Here is a 9174-nt window from a genome sequence, read left to right on the forward strand (position 1 = left end):
CTCCAAAAAAATAAAAAACCCTCCAAAAAGCTTGACAAATGTATTTGTACCCATACAAATCAGACTTATCATAAAAAGTTACTATGACACTGTGCAAGTTCTAATCAAATTATGGTGAAGTTAAACCTAAGTAATTTAAGAAACTAAAGATGAACATCTACTGTTATTTTACAAAACCTTTTGGAAAAAGCAACGCTTTGAAAAAAAGTTTAACACACAGCCAGTCAGAATTAACTTCCATAAAATATTCACAGCAATGTTCCACAAGCTTCTAAAACAGTCTTTACCTTGCAGAATTAATAATGTCATGGTGATATTCATTGCTATTAACTGTCAAAACTAACAAAAGAAATTCTCTAATAATACAGAAAATTATTCACCTTACTGCTATAAGGTTATGAAGCAAACATATAATGAAAGCACTCCTAAAAAGCATTTACATTCAAAATATTGCTACCATAAAGCAATCGTAGCAGCACAAACTTCACCAAATTCTAGAATGACCAATACCTGAAGTGTTTAATTTTCTTTTTAATAAATGATGTAAATTATGCTTTATTAACATGTAATATTTGAAGGAACTATGTAAAATGGTTGATTCACTGAAAACTAAGCTTTGCTACAGAAATCACCACTTGTCTTAGGGAAGATCCCTAAAGACTACAGGTTAGCAAATACAAATGAAGGGGCAAAAACTGCAGAAAAGGGTCATTGAAAGATTTCATCCTGTAGCATCTCATACTTGAATAACAAAAATAAAAAATAAATGTAAAAAAAAAAAAAGATCCCCAGCCTGTCATTTAACAGTAGCTCTTTGCTACATGCAGCTCTTCCGATATGAAGACTTGTAGTCAAAGGTGGTCTTATAACAGTTACTGGGCTCCTCCTATCTTAGGACTGCTTCTTCTCCTTTATTTGTTCCCCATCCCCACTCTGAAAATGTGGAGGGGGAGGAAGGGAGAGGAGAAAAGAAGAAACAATCATGTGAGGGAACTAGGATATCATGTATTTGAGGGGGGGAAAAAAAAACATCAGAATTGATTGCAACCGATTTAACAGGTAGTCAGAAAATCACCACCTTGAAATGATGTATTACAAGCTGCATAATATGAATTTACATACATATCATGACAAATGACCCAGAAAGATCACCTATTTTTAAGGCTGTCTGATACTTCCTTGTAGAAGATTCATTTTTCAGTTTCTTCTAAGTTGCCAAAGGCTTTCCAAGATGACCCATTCCGTGCCAGCTGTCCATGTCAAAGCTGAGCTACTTCAGCGTTTTCACTGTATGCTAAACATATTTTTCCCCTTTCCAAGGAAAGCTACAGAAAAATACACTTTTGCCCTATTACAGAAGGCTATTTTTAATTTTAAAAGTTTAATCACTTGCATGCTTTAAGCTCCCCGTGCATCTTTCTACAAGACAGCAAAATGCATATCCTGACACACAAATGATGCTTTTGTCAAGCTCGTTGTGACATTGCTGTTATTGATATGTTATAGCTGAATCAGCTACGCATTCTGTCTGTACTGACTGCCATCTAAGGCTTCTTCTGGGAGTTAAGCATCCACAGTTGTAGACTCAGAGATACAGACATGCAGATGTCTCTAGCCCAACCTCCTGCTCAAAGTCAACTATGAGATCAGACCAGGTTGCTTAACGTTACCGATTTTGGTCTTGAAAACCTCTAAGACAGAGGCTACGCAGCCTCTCTGGGCAACCTCTTACACAGCTTGACTAAACTCATGGAGAGAAAGCTTTTCATTACATCCAGTATGAACCTTCTTTGTTTCATTTTGCAACCACTGCCTCTTGTCCTCCCATCACGCACATCAGTAAAGAGCCTGACTCCATCTTCTCAGTGATCTCCTCAAAAACACCAGCAGGTTGTTATTAGATCCCCATGAAGCCAGCTCTCCTCCAGCTGAACAAACCCAGCTCTCTCAGCCTTTCCTCACAGGGCAGGTGTCCCAGCTCCCTAACCATCTTGGTAGCCCTCCACCAAATTCATTTCTGCTTATCGGTATCTTTCCTGTATTGAAGGTCCCAAAACTGGGCGCAGTACTCTAGATGCAGTCTAATGAGCATCAAGTAGAGAGGGATAATCACTTCCCTCCATCTACTGGCTGTGTTCCTTCTAAGAGCTCAGAATGTTCACAGAATCATGGAACGGTTTGTGTTGGAAGGGACCTTAAAGATCATCTAGTTCCAACCCCCCTGCCATGGGCAGGGACACCTTCCACTAGCCCAGGTTGCTCAAAGCCGCGTCCAACCTGGCCTTGAACACTGCCAGGGAGGGGGCAGCCACAGCTTCTCTGGGCAACCTGTGCCAGTGTCTCACCACCCTCACAGTAAAAAAACTACTTCCTTATATCTAATCTAAATCTACCCTCTTTCCATTTAAAACCATTACCCCTCATCCTATCCCTACACCCCCTGATCAAGAGTCCCTCCCCACCTTTCCTGTACCCCCTTTAAGCACTGGGAGGCCGCTATAAGGTCTCCCCGGAGCCTTCTCTTCTCCAGCTGAACACCCCCAACTCTCTCAGCCTGTCTTCACAGGGGAGGTGCTCCAGCCCCCTGATCATCTTCATGGCCTTCTCTGGACCCGCTCGAGCAAGTCCGTGTCCTTCTTATGTTGGGGCCCCCAGAGCTGGACACAGCACTGCGGGGGGGGGGGGGGGGGTGTCTCATCAGAGACAGAGGGGGAGAATCCCCTCCCTCAACCTGCTCACCACACTGCTCTGGATACAGCCCAGAATACATTGGCTTTCTGGGCTACAAGTGCACATTGCTGGCTCACAGTCAGTTTTCCATCCAATACTACTCCCAAGTCCTTCACTGTTGCCCTTCTTTTCTGCAGGGGCATGCTGCTGCTGGCCCACAGTCAGAGTGCTGTCCACCAGGACCTCAGGTTTCTCCAGCAGAGCTGCTTTCCAGCCAGTCAGTCCCCAGCCTGTATCACTGCAAGGTGCTCTTCCATCCCAGGTGCAGGGCTTTGCACTTGTCATTGAATTTCATAATGCTCTGGATGGGCCTTGTGTTCACAGTGCCAAAGTCCCTCTGAATGGCAGGCCCGTCCTCATTCATGTCAACTATTCCCCCCAATTTGGTGTCATCCACAAGTGCAAGAGTGCACTCTGTCACCATCTCGGGATGAACCCCTGCAGTACCCCACTTGTTACCATCCTCCCTATAGGACACATTAACTAGTACTCGCAGAGTCCATCCATCCAACCAGTCTTTTACTCATGTAGTTCTCCATCCACTCGGACTGTAACATCCAAATCTGGATACAATATTGTTGGAGACAGATTTGAAAGCCTTGCTAAGGTCAAGGTAAATGAAATCTGCTATTCTTCCCTCATCCAGAAATTCAGCCATTTTTCCATAGAAGACAATCAGGCTAGTCATGCATGATTTACCTTTGATAAACCCATGTTGATTGTTCCTTATCACTTCCTTCTTGTGTGCTGGAACGCATTCCAAGAACGCCCATGCCCTTATTTTCCCAGAGATGAAAAGGAACCTAGCCAGCTTTGTAGCTCCTCGGACTGTATTTTGGCCTTTTTAGAAGGGTGCAACACATGCCTTTCTCCAGTCATCAGGAAGCTCTCCTGCTATCCAAGATGTTTCAAGGATGATGAAGAGGGACCTTACTGTGACTCTGACCAGCTCTGTCAACATCCTCAGTCACAGTCCAGTTGGCCACATGGACTTGTATGATTCGAGCTCTCTCAACAGTCCCCGACTCAATCCTCATCCACTACTGGTAGCTACTCTCTGCAAACCCTGCCACTAAGCACAGAGGCCTGGGACACCTTCTTGGTGAAGGGTCACTAAGGAAATGAGGGGAGGGCATTGTGTCCCTCAACTTTATCCGTGTCACTAAATGACACATCACATTCAGAAAGAAGCCCATGTTTTACTTGTCTAGCTTTTTACTACTAAAGTACTAAAAGAAACTCTTCTTGCTGCACTTGACCGCCCTAGCAAGTGTCATCTCTGCGTGATCACTGGCTCTCTTGATGTCATCCCTACATACCAGGACAATGTTTCTAAACTTCTCCTTTATAGCCTGTCCTAGCTCCCACTGCTTGCGTACCTCATTTTTGCACTGGAGCTCAGACATGAGTTCCCTGTTAAGCCAAGCTCATCTCTTGATAGGCCTGCTTGTTTTCCTGAGTAATCACTGGCATCTGAATTGCTTCTCAGTGATATACTGCTGGACCCAGCAAGCACGAAGAGGTGAGCTATGCACATGAACAAAAGGGTGGAAAAGAAGGGGACCAATAGGACTTAACTGAAGAAAGAACTGCAATGTAGAAAAAAATTGATACAGTTGACACAGTGAACAGATTCTTGAATTTGGGATACAGACCAAGTCTGAGATGGGTGAGAAGACTGGTAGGAAAGGCAAAACCAAATTCAGATGAGAGACCAGCTAGGCAAGAAAACCAGAATGAAGTACAACACAGAAGTTGGAAAACTTCAGAAGACAGAACAGGAGCCAGAGGAAATGAAGAACAGAGAGGACAGATCCTAGGCATGATAGAAAACTGGATGTGAAGCTGAGGATAGTGGACAGAAGCCTGAGAGCAGCACACAGGAGCGTGAATAGCTGGACAGGATTCAAACAGTGATAGAATACTGGGATAAACAATTTATTAGTTAGAATCTCCCAGAGCACAGCAGTTCTGGATCTCGGGGAAAAAAAGCCCTTTAGCAAAAAACACGCTGTTTACATGGTGAAAATAGGACTATGATAAAAATTTCAGAATAGGGCAAAAAAGATTGGGACAGGAAGATATTTAAGTAGGTATTACAGAAGGAATAAACAGAAGAACATGCTTATTCCCAGAGCCTGGAATAGAACCCAAGATTCCAGAGTTTCATCACTACTTTGAAACACTTTAAAATCTCAGAAAAACATTCACTGACCATATAATTTGGACCACAGATGAATTACAAATTACTACTATCCACTCTCTGCTAGCTCAAGAGGCAGAAACCTTATGGCAAAATACACAAATTCCAGCCTTTCTAAAGTCATATGCTCTAATGCAATCCCACATGATAGAAGGTTTCCTCCTGTCCATCAGGGTCGCTGTCTTTTTTTAGTCTAGCATGCTGACTATTTTGTTTACATGCGAAGAATTTATTTTTTTAAACAGATGAGTATGAAAAGCCTAACCCTCATTTAGAAAAAATTACAGTCACATCACAAAAATTAAAGATTATTTGATCTTGTTCTCTGTGCCCTTGTGCACAAGGTACTCTTGCTGTATTACTAAACAAGATATTAAAAAAAAAATTAAATAACAACACTATATAAGGACCTTGCCACATGCACTGCAAATATTGGCAAGTGTGTTGTTAATAAGATAGGTATTGAAGGAAAAGAGAGGAAATTAATATTGTGCCAGAGAACTTGATTTTCTTCTTGTTCCTTGCAAGTAAATCACCTTTAAAAAAAAAAAACAAAAACAAAAACAACACACTATCAATGGGAAATCCACTCTTCAAAATTTTGGGACTTTGTATCTTGGGGTTAACATTGCAGCAGATCTAAGTATTTATACATGCAGTCTAAATCAACAGACACCATACTACAAACCAAGCAGTGATGTCTTTTCCAGCATATGCATTCATGGATCCCTGTTAAGGGATCTATAAAAAAATAACAAAAAGAAGCCAGGTTATTGTTAGTAAATTACATAGGGAGACAGACTTTTATGAGAAAACATTTGAGAACATGCAAATCATTAAAACTCTGATAGATTATTTTGAAAAATCATATCATAAAGGCTCTAAATTGGATACTCAACACAAAGGGACACATAACACATCTCCAGAGATTTCTGTGAAAATATTACTAGTGAAACATGCAGGCACTAGAGACTGAAGGTAATGAAACAGCAAAAGAGGAAATTAAGAAGGTACAGTATGAACAGCACATAACAAATACTAAGGCCACACATTATTCGATATCAAGAGAAAAGATTCAATATTGCTCACTGAACACAGTCTGTGTCATTCTATGCTATATACTGAAAGAAACATTGTAGGGAAAAGTGTAACATTTAACCATATATTTAGAGGCCAAATTACAGTTCTTTCAAGAGTCCTTAATTCTGGCATTATCATGATTTACGAGAGCTTGATCTTGCAACTTCAAAGTTCTTTGAAGATAGTTTTTGTTGCTTAATAGCAAAACATAGGTGCTATTTCCCTAAAAAACAGAAACATCACTTCATTTGCAGATTATATTCATCATAAGAGATACATATTAATGCAATCATACATCGCATGCATCATCTGCATTTGTTTTCCTTATTGTATTAGAAGTACATTCTATGACCAAACAGCAAGCTTTTGAATGAGTCCAGAAAAAAATTAAGTCACATTTTGCTTTGACACTAGCTCCCCCTCTAGACCAGCCTAAGATTATAGTAATTACTTTTTATTTTAAATTCTGACTCTGCAACAAGACTTAAATACTCAAGTCCAAATCTTCTTCATCTTTATCCCCTTAAATGTCAATGAACAGACTGATCAGATAATGTACATGTAGAATTATCATTTATTATTTTTTACTGTACATAAATTCCAACACTGAGAAAAATCATTGGGTTTAGAACACATCTGACAGAGAAAGCAGCAATTCTGTACAGCTAGAGAGAGACAAGAATGGACCAAAAATACAGTTTTTCAGATTAATCTTATGAATAGTCTGCAGTATTTGTAATATATAAACATTTCATTATACAATCAAGGCCCTTTTTGCAGTCCCAATAAAGTGATCATAAACCAGAGATGCCAAAACAAAAGGGAGCCCCTCTGGGGTTTAGTCCTATCTTTACCAATTTGCTTAAGGTAAATGAGCTCCATTCTGCTCCAGCAAGTATAGCTAACGTTTTTTTCTTGTTCTAATATTAGCTAGAACTATCTTTTCAGTTGCACAGCTAATGAAACTGCCAAAATTTTAAACAAACGAAGACACAAGAGTAAAAGAGAAAGAAAGCTACAACTTCCAATCTGACTCTCTGTATTTCCCAGTTGTCAGATGTCCTGGCAGCTACATCACTAAAAGAGTGAATTTGCATGATTTAACATTCCAGGTTGATTCCTACACCTCCCTCATTACTGAACTGCTTGCTCAGAAAAGATGAATAATTAATTATACTTTCAACACTGAAAAAAGGTTGTCTCATTAGTTGGTGTTGGGAAATATGCGAACTTTGCAATACGCTAGTTGGCCAGTTTAAGGTACATGTACGTATGAAATCCTAACAAGTACCAGTAAATTTGGCAGTAAGCGTACCTGTAATAAGCAGAGAAACAGACATTACTGGAAATACATCAAAGCATAGTCATCAACTCCTAATAACTAGCTTGTGTTAATTATGGAAGGAATTTTAACAGAGCCTTCTGTAAAACCACCCCAAGCAGCAGCAGCACAGGCAATATTGGCCACTTATTTGCTTTTACCGTTCAGATTTTTCTAAAGTTTATCACAATTTCCAGTGGAGAATGACTTAGGAAAAGAAAGAAAATTAACACTATAAAAATGAAAAAACCTTTTCATGCTTAAACATTCTTTCTGAAGTATTTACTCCATTAGCTTTCAGTTAATACCCAGGCACTAAAACACTGAATTTTGGGGTAGAGGGAGTAGGTGTGCATACATGTGCAGAAACGTACACATGTATACTGAAACACACACATTTCAGCTGACCTGTATCCTCAGCACATACACGCACACATCAAAAAAAGGCACTAAGTGCTAATACAAGATCACTGACAAAGTGTCCTGAACACACGGTTGTTTTCCACATCCACGTATGCACAGCATGTGGATCACAGTGTGCCATGTGTGCACTGAGGGCACAGGGACAGCAGGTACCGCCCCGAGGAACTTGCAGTCTTTCAACAAGCAGTTTTTCAGCTGATGTCTATGGCCAGAGGCTTTTTGGTACAACCCGCACCACAGCATTACAGTTTCTACCTGTTCTCGTACCCCCATGAGCTGCTGAAGGCAGAGGGTCACAGCCTGGTCTTTGGCGAGCATCTGGAACACAGTGGGTACACACTCGCACACACGTGTGAAAGATTTGAGCAGAATTAAGCACAAACTCGACTAGGGGAGGAACCACTAGAGCCTTACCGGTACCAGAATCCAAGATCAAGGCAGTTAAATGCGCCGAAATACGGTAAAGGTCGCCGTGGGAAATGCCCGGGGCAACAACCGATGGCTCTGCACCCTTGTAAGACAAGCACTTCCTCGAGCTACCAGGCGGCCCTGGAGCGCAAGGTCCGCCCGCGAAGCCCACGCTTCCCGTGCGTTTCTCTCTGCCGAAACCAGGCGTCCCCTCGGGCGGCCGCACTTCCCGGGACGAGGAAAGTTGGAGGCCTCCCCCCGCGGCCGCGGCGCACGGGACGGCGGCAGCCGCGCTCCCCGCCGCGGGAACCCCGCCGCCCGCCGCGCTCCGCGGAGCAACGCCGCCGCCCGCGGCTCGCACGCACTTCCCTCCCGGGCCCGGCCCGGCCCCATTGCCGACCGAGGATGCCCCAGCCGCCCGCCAAGCCCCGGCCTCCCCGGCCCCCCGCCGGGCGCAGGGCCCCCGCCGCGCTCTCCGGCGGGCTTCAGGCCCCACCGGCACCCCTCAGGTGAGGGAGCCCGCGGGGAGCCCGGCACACGGCGGGAGAGACCGGCCCCCGCCCCGCCACCGCCACCCCGGCGGCGCCGGTTGCCGAGCAGCACCGGAGTCGCAACAGCGGCGGCGCCAGGCCCGGGGGAGGGATGGGGAGCGCTGGCTGGAGCAGCCCGCTCTCGGCTCGGTACCCGCTTCCCCGCCGCCGCGGCTCCCGCTCAGCCCCCGCATCCCCTTACCCGAGTGCCGGCGCCGCTGGCGGGGCCCGCGCTGCCGTCGCCGAGGGTGCCGGGCGCGGGGAGACGCCGGGGCGAGCGGAGGGGCGGCGAGGGGGAGGGGAGGGCGGGGGGAGTTGAAGCGGGGAGGGGGGGGACGGACGAACAGACACACGCCGCCGTGAGGAGACGGAAGCAGGAACCCGCCGCCGCCGCTTCGCGGAGGAGCCGCCGCCGCTGGCGGACTGAGACGGAGCGCGAGACGCGGGCAGCGCGCGCCGAGGGCGGGGAGCGCCGCGCG

At 44.6% G+C, this 9174-nt stretch overlaps 1 protein-coding gene across 3 annotated transcripts in view; it reads right to left on the bottom strand.

Annotated features, from left to right (window-relative positions):
* The window catches only part of FUT8 (fucosyltransferase 8), a 143153-nt gene extending 133979 nt beyond the window's left edge, over positions 1-9174 (bottom strand). Inside the window, exon 1 of one of the 3 annotated variants that reach the window (XM_074867609.1) lies at positions 8898-9174. The gene's annotated coding sequence lies outside the window, so the exon portion shown is untranslated. The remainder of the gene's footprint in view (positions 1-8897) is intronic. The other 2 variants (XM_074867606.1, XM_074867610.1) reach the window with 2 other exon arrangements.

The sequence above is a fragment of the Strix uralensis genome, chromosome 4 (assembly GCF_047716275.1).
Source record: "Strix uralensis isolate ZFMK-TIS-50842 chromosome 4, bStrUra1, whole genome shotgun sequence".
Taxonomy (NCBI): Eukaryota; Metazoa; Chordata; class Aves; order Strigiformes; family Strigidae; genus Strix; species Strix uralensis.